Source organism: Sorex fumeus, unplaced genomic scaffold, assembly GCF_029834395.1.
Source record: "Sorex fumeus unplaced genomic scaffold, SorFum_2.1 ptg000265l, whole genome shotgun sequence".
Lineage (NCBI taxonomy): Eukaryota > Metazoa > Chordata > Mammalia > Eulipotyphla > Soricidae > Sorex > Sorex fumeus.
Window position 1 is genome coordinate 40649246 of NW_026606322.1, and position 13879 is coordinate 40663124.

The 13879-nt window shown below is 35.2% G+C and overlaps 1 pseudogene; it reads left to right on the forward strand.

The window, feature by feature from the left end:
• The first annotated feature begins 6552 nt into the window (after nucleotides 1–6552).
• Nucleotides 6553–13450, forward strand: LOC130018494 (putative MAGE domain-containing protein MAGEA13P; annotated as a pseudogene).
• Nucleotides 13451–13879: the final 429 nt, after the last annotated feature.

Consider the following 13879-nt stretch of genomic DNA (forward strand, 5'->3'; position numbering starts at 1 on the left):
TTTTTCACACCTGATAGCTTACATGTTTTTATTTTGTTCTACTTAATATAAATGAGAACATCCCATTTTTTTATATTTCCTATGACTTACTTTGCTTTCCATGCTGCCCTCCACTTACATCTAAGTTAAACGTAACTGTGTGTTTCACTTTGTGTATTCTTGCACAGTTTTCTGTTATGTATGCAGCAATTTATTTTAGTTGTTCCCATATTCTGTCTATTCCCAAATTCTGAAATTAACAAAGGTATATATATTTATATATGTATATGTGTGTATGTGCTTATGCACTATACATACTATCCATATGTTTATAAATACTGTTTTTTTATGATTTAGGTACAGATATAAAGACATGGGATCACTTGTATCATATGGAAGCTCTAGTCTTATTTTTAGTACTTTTCCATATTATTTTCCACAGAGCTTGAATGAAACGACATTGCAATCAGTATTGAAACAGGGTTCCTTATCACCATATTTCCACCACCACAGATTTTTTTTTACAGCCTTTGATAGTTGCCATATCAATCTTGTAAGATTATATTATTCTGTGTTTGTTATAAAGGTACTATTTCACACACCTTTTAAATACATATTACACATAACATCCATACAGAAAGTCTGAATGTTTTCTTAACGCTGTGAATTGAACCCTTTCTCCCATCAGCCTTCCTTTCTATTGAGCTGATTTCTACCATTATAGTGCAAAGCAGTGTTTACATGTAGAATTTTCTGTTTCTGTGTTTTGTATTTTTTTGCTTTGCTTTCCTACGTCTTACATAAAAATAACATTGTTTGCCTTTCATCTTTTGAGTTATTTCTCTTAGCATAACATCTTCCTGTTCCACTCATATTACCCCCAAAGGCAAGTTTTGATCTTAATCTGTTATGAGGATAATATCTATATAACTCACATATGTACACAGCACATTTTAATAACCCATTTGTTATGTTTTCTGTATATTAGTTGGAAAAATGGTACATTTATCCAGATATATAATTCACTTACATCTTGTATTTAAAGCATTAATTTAAAGCACTTAAAGTTAGAATTTAAAAGGTTTTGAGTATTTACATTCCTTTCTCAATAATCTGCACTAGAGAACAAAAGAACATAACTCAACACATGCCTTAGAAAAATTAGAACTACTGACTTAAAATGGAATTTGGAAATTACAGAAAAACTCCAAAAAGAGTCTCTTTCCTTTAACTTTTTCTAAGAAGCTGTTTTTATGAGATAGCTTTGAACTTAATGGTATTTTTTTAGACCAATGTGAAATTTTGAATATTAAAAATAATACTAGGAGACAAAATGAAAAACTTACTGATCATACATAAATGCTATTAAATTTTCTCTATAAAATAGGTTAGGACACAAGTGTTAGGGAAAGACAATGAGTATACCCATTTGCAAAAATAAAAATAGAAAACTCAGGGAAAAATAGAATTAAAAAAAATGGAAAGAACATTATTTTATTTCAACAATGCAACAACATTTACATCTCTTTCTAGTTCCAGGAGAAAAAAACTGCTCTTCTTCTGAATTTAATGGTATAATAGTGATGATAAGTTGAAAAATAAAAAAGAAAAAAACACTGGCATTGTCAAGGCAGATCTTGTAAATGCTCAGAAGTACAATATGCTTATCAAACATTACACCTTGCCTTGACAAGGTGAAAATAGTAAGTATAGTTTGTTAGGTCCAATGTGCAGTATGCATACTAATTACAAGGCTGTGCTCTACTCTACAATTCCAGGTTTAGAGTTGTAGAGTAGAGCATATAAACTCCAAGTTTATATTATAGAGAAGATATAAATTTAGGAAAAGGGAACAAAATACTATAAATTAAGATAATATAAATTAGGGTAATAGAGAAGAAAAATATACTGTTACTAGCATGTAGTTAAATTTATTTTAAGTATACTTAAGTATACTTCTACAGAAATTTTTAGCAACAATAATATTACATATGGATTGGGCTGAAGTGATAGCACAGCGGTAGGGCATTTGCCTTACAAGCGGCCAACATGGCCGACCCAAGTTTGATTCCTCCACCGCTCTTGGAGAGCCCGGCAAGCTACCGAGAATATCTCGCCCGCACGGCAGAGCCTGGCAAGCTACCCGTGTATTCGATATGCCAAACACAGTAACAACAAGTCTCCAATGGAGAGGTTACTGGGCCCGCTCGAGCAAATCGATGAACAAAGGGAGGACCGTGACTGTGATGGACTCATATATTTAAATTTGGTTAAGGATTTTTAAAAAATTCTGTGACAAATATTTATTTAAAAGATTTATATTAACAGGTCCTAGAATATGCAGATGCAATACCTGTAGTCACATATTTTATTTCTATGGTTGTTACAAATTAAAAAGCATACACTCATAAAAAATATAATAGTACTTTCTATTGAATGTTAGCTATTTGTTTATATGCTAATTTTAAGTTTTAATAGTTTCATGAGAGAAAATATAACTTGGATAATTTTATTTTTTTGTTTTTCTAACATCTTTTTTACTTTTGACTTTTTTTAATATTCATATGTTTTACTTAGTTGTCTATTCAGATATAGTATATACTTTTAGCTGAATCTTTATAATTCACAACAGTACCATAACACATTTCAGGTAATCTTTAGCAATTGGAAATCATGTGCTACGGGTGCTTAAACTGCTACATAATGAATTTATTGAATTCATTATTTAAGTATTTATATCCCAAAACACAGAACACTTTAGTATATAACAAAAATACATGGCAAAAATTACAGTGTGCTATGACACACTGTGTAAAAATGACAAGCTGCAAGTACTATTTCATTAATAGTCAAATTCTGCTATCATTAGCAAAAACTACAACAGAAGCTTAAATAAAAACCAACACTTTGATTGGGAAATTGTTTAAAACTCATTGATAATTCATTGTTACTAGGATAAAAATGGTAATCTTTCATAAATCTTGGGCTGGAGCGATAGCACAACGGTAGGTATTTGCCTTGCGAGCAGCCGGCCAGGCCCATCTGGGTTGGATTCCTCCACCCCTCTCGGAGAGCCTGGCAAGCTACCCAGAGTATCTCGACCGCATGGTAAAGCCTGGCAAGCTTCCCATGATGTATTCGATATTCCAAACACAGTAACAAGTCTCACGATAGAGACATTACGGGGCCCACTCAGGCAAATCAATGAAAAACAGGAGGACCATGATTCCGTGATTCATAAATCTTGCACAAAAAATTATTGGTTATTTTAATTATTTTATGTAAGATAATATTCAGATTCTGAATATTTATGTATTTATTTTTTCTATCTCATATTTCCTCAGAAAATTGTTTCACTAAATGTACTAAGAACTATTGATTTGTTAACCAAGAAATGGAAATAGTAAGAGATAGTGCTGTATAGTCTTATCTGGTATTATCATTACAAAGTCAAATTTAAAAAATTAATTTAATTTTAATATTTGTAGATAAATAAATTGGGTTTCAAAAATAAATACACTACAACAGAAATATTAATCATGACTATATTTTGAGGAACATAGCCATATTTTATTTTAATTCGTATACATGTCTACTCAAACATGTCCATTTATACATGTATGCTTATTCTGATTTGTCAAATCTAATATTGTCAAATTAGATTATTAATACATTATAGCATCAAAACATATAGGTATTAAATATAATTATATATTAAAAATTAAGTGATATATTTAAAGAAGAGTTGGAGCTATAGCACAGCAGTAGGGCGTTTGCCTTGCACGCAGCCAACATGGCCAACCCGAGTTCGATTCTTCCGCCCCTCTCAGAGAGCCCGGCAAGCTACCGAGAGTATCTCACCCACACGGCAGAGCCTGGCAAGCTCCCCGTGACGTATTCGATATGCCAAACACAGTAACAACAAAGTCTCCAATGGAGACGTTACTGGGCCCACTCGAGCAAATCGATGAACAATGGGAGGACAGTGACAGGATAGTGACAGATATTTAAAGAAAAGATATAAGCTTTGCTGTTATTTAATTGGCAGACAAACTTTTTTTACTCCAAGCAGTTATTATTGAAGTTTTAGTTTAATAACAAGAATGTGATTATCATAAATCTATTTATATTTGAGTAGTTTGTGTTTATGCATGCATACCCAATCATGTCAAAATTATTCTGAGTAGTCATTTTAACATTGCATTTATTGTGCAAATCTGTAAAATGAAAAAGCAGTTGTGTTATTTTTACTTAACTTATATTTATCTCAGGTGTAATCTGGAAGCATTAATTTAATTATTTTAACTTTAAAACTATTATGTTAATATATTATTATTTTTCATTGTCAAAATATAATCGTTAGTGGTAAAAATAAAATAATATGTAAGAGCTCTTATCAACTTCTTGGATTTCAATATTAGGTTACAAGATTTGTATTAAACTATGGATATAAAAAAAGATGTGGAGAAATGATTTCTCCAATCTATTGCTAATATTCACTATTGAAGAGATATTCTTTGAACCAGCATAAAATAATTATGTAAATACAGTTTAAGGATACTATAATCAAACAAAAATATTTCCTGGAGCAAAAATATTGAGACAATTTTAAACTATGTCTGAGGAGGAAATTACACTTCCTCATTCGTGTGGACGTCCACTTAGCTCAAACTCATTTTTCTTCTTTTGCATTTAAGTTTAATTTTTTTATTTTTTATTACTATCACCTTTAAAAATGAATTAAAATTTTCAAGAAAAAGTAATGATTCAAACTTTCACTCAGAAAAAAAAAATTCTGGATCCATTTTATTTTGGCAGTCTGAAAAAGCAAAATAAATTATACTATTCTATAAAATGTGAACAGGAAGAAAGCTTGACTCATTATCATGTTGGCATTTTCACAAATTGCTATCATATTTTAGCAATTCTTAGCAAGAAACCAGAGATGAATAAAATATTTTTTAAAAAGTGATAAAAATTGACTGTTTTATGTGATTGTTATTGCTCTTCTATTATGCATCGAGTCCATTCTTTTATATTAAAAGTTCACTAACATTTGAAACTAAAAAAAGTATCAAAGAATTAAAATTAAACTTACTTTTTTACTTAAAATGTTACATTGATTCTATAAAATAATATTTTAAACAATACTTTAAGCAAAATATTATAAACAAACTTTATATAAAAGTAATATATATTATAGACTTCTTTATATCTATCAGATAGACGTATATAATCCAAACAAAATGTAAATACAAACATGTTTTGATATGTTCTATATATTGCATTCATTTTTTGTTTTGACTAAAAGTAAAATAAATAAAAAAAACTTTTAAATGAATTATTATTTCCTTTTAATTTGATTTATCATGTCAATGAGTTCATAGTTTTTAATAACTTAAACTTCTAAAAATAATTTCTGGGTTCTATTAAAATAATTTCTGGGTTCTATTATAATCTCTAGGGAAGTGGGTAGTTGAGGTCCATAGGAAAATACATCACAATATGTATTCCAAAGGCAGAAGCAATAGTATAATGGGAAGGGCATTTACCTTGTACACAACTGACCCCTACTTGATCCATGGCATCCCATATGGTCTCCAGAGCCTTGCCAGGAGTAATTCCTGAGTACAGAGTCAAGAGTGAACACAAAGTGCTGAAAGTAGATAATGAACCAAATATGATAACCTCTCAGTATCTGCATTGCAAACCATAATAACCAAAAGTAGAGGGAGAGTATGGGGAATATTGTCTGACATGTAGGCAGGGGAAGGGTGGGGAAGGGGGATTATTGATGGTTGGGAATGCGAACTGGTGGAGGGATGGGTGTTTGATCATTGTGTGATTGTAACCCAAACATGAAAGCTTGTAACTATCTCACAGTGATTCAATAAAATGTAAAAAAAAAAAAAAAAAAAAAAAGAAAGAAATTATAGAAAACTAAAAAAGTAAAAGGAAAAAAGAGTAACCACCAAGCATTTCCAGGTATGTTTTGAAGCAAACAAAGTAACAGTGAAAAGAATAAGCTCTGAGTACTGCTGGTTTGACCCTATAACAAGAAGAAAACTGACAATAATGATATGTATTAAACATTACAAGCATTTGCAAACACAAAAAAAATTAGCCATTTGTGACATTTAAAAATATTTACTAATTTTAAACTGTTTTGGAAATAGTCAAATATTTTTTCGTAATCGTAATTTTGCCATATTTGATATCACTTTGAAATTTTCCATCACATGTGTGTTACAACTTCAGTACTACAAAAGGCATAAATACCTAAAAGGTAAACAGATAATCTTGAAAGAATTATTTCAAAGGTTATAAACTAGTGTAATTTTCTGAAGTTCATGTTGCTCGATATATTTTCTTTTACATTAATGACAGAATATTTTGGAGAACGTAATGGTACATATTATTTATGCATTAAAAATAGTAAGTTTGGGTCCCAGGTAGGAGGGCGCGAGGGGCGCACAGAGGCCGAGGCAGGGCGAGGCAGTGACCCATGGGGCAGGAGGCGGGAGACCACGGTCTGCCCGGGGCTGGGGGGCGGGGCGGGAGCGGTGTGGGGCAATGGATAAACTGACCATCATCTCAGGATGTCTCTTTCTGGCCCCCAATATCTTCGCCATTGCCAGCATCGCCAACCCGGACTGGAGCAACACCGGGGAGTCTGCAGGAGCACTCACCATTGGCCTTGTGCGACAGTGTCAAACAATCCATGGACGAGACTGGACGTGCATCCCCACTGGGCTTCCCCCAGAGTGGGTCACCACACTATTTTTTATCATCATGGGGATCATTTCATTGACTGTCACTTGTGGTTTGCTGGTGGCTTCCCACTGGCGAAGAGAAGCAACAAAATATGCCCGATGGAAAGCATTCACTGGAATGATCCTTTTCTGTATGGCTGCCCTAATATTTCCAATAGGATTTTACATCAATGAAGTCAGAGGTCAACCTTATATACTACCCAACAACACAGTAGTTGGGTCATCATACGTACTTTTTGTCTTATCCATTTTCTTTACAATAGTTGGACTTTTATTTGCTGGCAAAGTTTATCAGGCTGATAAATGTCTTAGTTGCTTGACTCTTTTATTAATTTTTATTTTATATTTTTTTTATTTTTGAAAGGTGGGAGGACAAAGACAAGGCCTCTGGATATTCCTCACCTAGGAATCTACTTAGATGAAAGTGATGCTGAAAAGACAAAAATGCTTTGATTTGTTCTCACTATGTCCTTTGGATTTAAAAACAAAAATTAAGGAGAGCCTTTTCCAGAACCAAATACAGACGATATTGACTAAATCTCCTGAGCATTTTCAGGCAGTCAGGTCTGCACTGTGATAGAAATCTAGTGAAAGAGAATGCTTTATACTGAGAAGCAGGTGGCCCTTTGTGACTCTTGTTTCCTTTTTAACGACTAATGATTCATTGGAGAGAAAAAGTCTATAAGTATTTATGAGTCATGATGGACCAGGGGGATGCAAAGACGAGTTCACATGAGGCTGGCCTCACCTCCTAAGAAATTAGTATTAACAGATTCCGTGCAATGGTATGAACCTTTGGCACCAGGATAGATTGCCATTGCATCATTGTACAAAGAAACAAATAGATCAAAACTTATTTGCTAAAATGTATGTAAAAATTCTGAAATTCCCTATGTTCTATGTACAAAAAAAAATCAAACACTAAGAAAATATGTTGTTGGGGCTGGGTGGGAGGGGGAAATGTTCCTTATATTTATATAAATACTATATAATATATATATTGCTGATGCAGTAAAAAAATAGCAAGTTTGTGAATGTTGGTTATTGTCTCTTGAACTACTCTTCACTTTTCTGTATACTATTATGTCCTGGAGGTCATATTTCTGCTACAGGTTTTTCTCCTGTGCTCACTAGCATCAAGTGTATTTGATTATTATGGCATAAAAGTTGATTGCAGTGTTGAAAGATATTTGGATGTGAGAATATATATGTATTATTATCTGATTGCAGGTATTTTCTTCATTTGAATGCCAAAGACATGGATATGATTTAATATTTTGAATCACATAAGTGTAGGATAACATTGGTTTGTCCTTTCTCCCTTGCCACAGGGAGGTTAGGTTTATCGGGTTATACCGATGACAGTGCTCCCAAATCACTCCCATTCCTTTGCTTATCTGTAACTTTTCTGTGCTCTATTCCCCAACCAGTCTATCATCTTTTACCCCCTAAGCAGACTCTGTAAACTTGTAAGGTCAGATCCTTCTAAAGACACTGAACTTGTATTTTAAGTTAAGCATTGCCTTTCTCTTCTCCTTATGTCTTTTGCATAGTTTACATTTATTTATTTATTTATTTATTTGCTTTTTGGGTCACACCTGGCGATGCACAGGGGTTACTCCTGGCTCTGCACTCAGGAATTACCCCTGGAGGTACTCAGAGGACCATATGGGTTGCCGGGAACCGAACCTGGGTCAGCCGCATGCAAGGCAAACACCCTACCCACTGTGCTATCATTCCAGCCCCGTGCACAGTTTACTGTAAAGCAATGTCCTTTTTATATAGACACAGGAAGACAGTTAATATTATGCTTTTGTAACTTAGGAATTAATTGACTTTGAATAATTTTCACTCCCAGGCATCTTCTTTCTGACTTAAGCCTCAGTTGCCCTTAGTTCTTAGCACCTCAAAAGCAGGGTCTGGAAAGGGATTGAATGTACCCAGGGCAAGCTGTGAGCTACCCTGGCATCAAAATAGGCCCGGCCAAAGTGCCACAATATTTAACTATAAGTTAAGAGCATGGTCATGACAAATGCTGTCATGATCCAAAAAGTAACGGCGAGATTCGGACCCTGCTAGGATTAGGAAAGACTAATCTGGGCTGAGCACTGTAGTCTGAGATCTATACCCAGATAGCTCCGGGAGAGCAATCATATAAGGTTAATGTATCTCTTACTGTGTCCATACAAAATGATTAATACTATGAATGTTTATATGTTTATTGGACAAGGAGTGGAGAGACACACCAATGCGATTCCTCTCTTGGGTGGGTCATCCTGCTGAATGAGAATCTGTCCTAGAAGAAACCCCCCCTAAGGCTATAAGAGTGGGATGGAGAGAGAGAAGGAGGATGAGGTAGAAGGGGAGGCAGAAGCAGGAAGGAGAACTGTGAAAGAGCAAGATCCAAGAAGAGGATGAGGAGGATCAGATAGAGAAAAGCAGAAGGAGAATCAGGAGAATAGAGAGGAGATTGGAATAAACTGCAGTTGATACGGACCAGCCTAGCCCTTGTTCCTTCCTTCGCCTGCCCATCGCCATCAGTGGCCCCAGGGTGGGGAAAGCGGTGTGAGACCACTGAATGAAGGGAGAAAGGGAGGGAGGGGGAGGGGGGAGGGAGGGAGGGAGAGAGAGAGAGAGAGAGAGAGAGCTGCCAAGGCCCTTTTGTAATTTATTTTTTGAATGTACACAAAATGGCAAGTGAAGCTTCTCAATTATATAAAGTGATTCAGGAAAATGCAAAATTAAGGTATTAAGACTGGGTGGTCTTATTCTTTTGGGGGGAATGTCAGAGATATACCCACTAGTGCTCAGGGATTGAATATAGACCTGTGTCATCAGTCTGTTCATAAAACACTTTTTCCTGATATCCTTATTTTTGTTATATATTTTCAAAATATTTACCAGTGAGTTGCAGATTGAGTTGTGACATCCTATTTACCAAGAGTTGAGAGTAATAATTAGGAAATAATTATGGGTTTCTTGGCAATTGAAACTTATCACTATATAAAGACTCCTACTGAAATATTGAGAGATTGTATGGTTGAGAATCTACCTGCCTAAAGAAAAGCTTGTGTAAATAAGATGTAAATTTGATTTCTTCCTTATGTGTTTAGTAAAATAATATTAACTAATTTTGAACTCCAACAAATTCATATTTCACAACAACTGTTTTAGTCCTGTTCTGAGGAGATATAAAGCTTTCCATAAAAAACTGAAGATGCATGGACAAGCATTTCTTTCCTTACTGTAAAAACAGACATACAGATTAATGAAGGATTCTCTCTTCTAAGGCTTTTCAAGTGTCAGCAAATTAAGATCTAAACATTGTAGAAATCAGTGCTGTTATGACACCCAGGTGTAATGCGTCTTTCAATGTTATTGAATATAATTCTTTTTAAAGCTCAGTTTTGTCACCCTCTGTTGCAAGCTACAATGATCTTTCTCTCTCCTATTCTCTCTCTTCTCTGCCAGGGTAAGTAGCTTCATCTGGCATAATATAAATATTATTTATCAACCATGCTATGTTTTAAGCTGAATTTAATGTGACTGGATCAGGCTTTGTTTTGAACTTCTTAAAAATAAGTGATTAATTCTGACATGAGAGAAAAATGATTTACATAATGGTAGGTTGTAGAAATATGTAGAAATATCACACTTAAGTTTAAAATTTTATTGACTGTTATTTTTATTATGGTTATAGAATATATATTACTGAATATTTACTTTTGTCATGAATCTTGTAATGATGAAATGACAACACATGTTAATGACTGACAAGTTGGACCCACCATATCCACACTGAATTAATGATTAGAATTCATTACTTTAAAAGCTTTCTCAATGAGTGTTTTTCATTATGCTATTTTTAAGACTTTTTATATACTTTCTAAAATTTTTGCCTAAAATTCTTTTATTTCTACAAGCTTAAAAATTATTATACAGGTACTTTTTTCTTTCTCTTCTGGAGATTGGGGGTGTAAGGAAGAATGGGGGCATTGGTGGTGGGAAATGTATACTGGTGAAGAGACAGTTATTGAAAGATGACATGACTGAAATCCAAATATAAACAATTTTTTACTTTGTCACTGTGTATTGCACTATAATTCAATTTTAAACGTAAGTAAAATTAAGTTAAATTTTAAAAATGCTATACAGAGTGGATAAGCTCAGGTTTTATATAAACAATAAATTAATTAGCTTGAAGTCCTCTTTTACCTGATTATTTCATATTTATTATTAATGTCATTAGGAAATAGTAATAATGTGACTCAATTTTTATTTTACATTCAGCAAAAGATGTATTGCATCACATCTTGCCCTTCTTCGGAACCATTACTGATGTTGGTCCATGTTGTTAAATTCACCTACAAAAGCCGAAGACATCTATCCTCTCAGGTCTGTGTATTTATCAGGCATATAAAAGAGAAAGTCAAATGACTCAGGAACAGTTTAAACAGTTTCTAAATTGAATCTAATGTCCTCCAGTTGTTCATTGATTTTCTCAATGTGGGCCCAGTAACGTCTCCATTGTGAGACTTGTTGTTACTGTGTTTGACATATTGAATACTCTCAGTAGCTTGCCAGGATCTCCGAGAGGGGTGGCGGAATCGAACGTGGCTCGGCCGGGCTGGCTGCACGCAAGGCAAATGCCCTACCGCTGTGCTATCACTCTAGCCTTTAAACAGTTTAAAGAAATAAATGGGGCAGGTGTGTAGTGGTAAAGATGGTAAAGACAAGGAATCTAAAACGCCCTTGTTGATTGGTAAAAGAATTGCAAAATTATATCCTGTAATTTGGCAATCTCACATTCAATCTAAACATAGTTTGTAAGCACACAAAGCAGAGTGCCATAAGAGATCCAGAGTTGCATTTCTTTATACATTTTCACTATTAAATGTAAAAGCATATGAATTTAATATTTTCCACTCACAGTGATGCTGTCCTTTATGTATGGTCATAAAATCTCCCTCCCCTTTAAACCTCACCCCCACCCACCACCACCAAATTTAATAAAACCAGGAGTTGTGGGGAGATCGGCAATTAGGCAAAATTAGGAACGGGGCCATGACATAACCAATGCTGTGAACAGACATGAATTCTCAGGAGAAGACAGAAGATTTTAGGATTTGGGCAAGAGGATTACTCAGTAGTTATTTTCACTGCTTGTAACCTGCCAATAGACACTGGAGTGTGACAGAGGGATCTGTCTGTGTAGCTACCAGTGCCCAGAACAGGTTTGTGGATCTCGAAACACAAAAGAAGAAAATCTACTTGAAACTTTTTATGAGTTTACTACCCTTTTCTAAGAAATAGGCCAACAGCACAGACAGAAAATCAGTAAGGGTATAGTTGAGCTTAATAATACTGTCAATCAACTGGATATAATCGCAACTATAGAATATATTCAACACAGAAGAATATATATTCTTTTTAAGCTGACATGGACTTGTAGACTCATTGTAGAGCTGTGCTCCTGTGTAACACACCCTGAAACCCAAACATCACTTTAGCTCTCAGCCCACCATGAAATAAAGTTAAACATTAGGCACCGCCCTTGCCATCTGCCCGTAGGAGACTCGAGGGCACATTCACCTAAAGAGACGCTGCCCGAGGGGGTCTGAGAGCCACTCGAGGAACCCAGTGGACTTCAAGGCCAATTTTCTCATCTTCTGTTTTGCCTGTGCACAGTTTCAATCATCATGGATCGTGGATGCAAGAATTAAGGCCAGAACCTCAAAGGAGAGCTAAAGACCCAAGAAAATGCAGCAGTTTCAAAGAGTGCACAGATTCCAATAGATGAGGGGGAGAAAGAGTCCCTCAATCATTCTCTTCCTTTAATCCAGGGCATCTCAGAGATGGTGCTTCTGCGGGGACACACAGTTTTTCCCAGAGTTCTCAGGGCACTCATTCCACTGTCACCAGTGTTGCTTCACTGAGCACATCAGATGAGAACTCCAGCAAGGAAGAAGAGGATCCTAGCACCTCTCAGTCTCCACCACAATCTGTGTCATTCTTACTCAGTGATGTGCTTGCTAAGAAGATTGTTGAATTAGTGCAATTCCTTAGCTCAAGTATGTAACAAAGTAGCCTATCACTAAAGCAGAAATGCAAAAGAATGCCATCAAAGAGTATCATACCTATTTCCCTGTGATCTTTTAAAAATTTTGTGAGTGTATGGAAATTGTTTTTGCCTTGAAGGGAAGGAAGTGAATCCCACCAAACACATATATGAGCTCATCAGAATACCAGACCTAACTTACGATGGAGTGTTGAGTGGTGACCAGCGCATGCCCAAGACTGGCCTCTTGATTCTAATCCTGGGTGTGATCTTTATGGAGGGTAACCGTGCCTCTGAGAAGAAAATCTGGGAAGAGCTGGGTTTGATAGAAGTTCATCCTAGGGAGAAAGATTTCATCTATGGGGAGCCCAGGAAGCTCATCACCCAAGATTTAGTGAAGGAAAAGTACCTGTATTACCAGCAGATTCTCAACAGTGATCCGCCATGCTATGAATTCCTGTGGGGACCCAGGGCCTATGCTGAAACCAGCAAGATGCAAGTCCTGAAGTTTTTTTCCAAAATAAGTATGACTGACCCCACTCCATTCCCATGCCGGTATGAAGAAGCTCTGCAAGATGAGATCAAGAGATCTAAGACCAGAATTGGTGTTCCAGATGATATTACTGCCAAAACCAGCTAAAGTCCTTTTGTCTTGTTCAGCAGATCCTCCTGACCTCAGTGAAGCCAGAAGAATATTCTTTCACTCTGTTTTGGAGGTCAATCAAGATTCTAAATACTTTGGGACAAATTTGCAGGTTTCATTAATTTTATTTATGTGTTTTTCAGTTACTTCTAAAAGGTTTATTAACTTGACAGTATAAATTTATGAGTGAAGTTTATAAAAAAAAGTTAAACATCAGTAAAAATGATGACTGGAAATTTCTAAAGAAAAATGCAATATAGTCAATGCCCTTCCAAATAATGTATGGGTCAAAGATAGGAATCTCAAGATAAAATGTTAAATATTTAAATTAAATACATATAAATTAAGGGCTGGAGCAATAGCATAGTGGGTAGGGCATTTGCTTTGCACGACCAACCTGGCCGACCAGAGTTCAATTCCTCCACC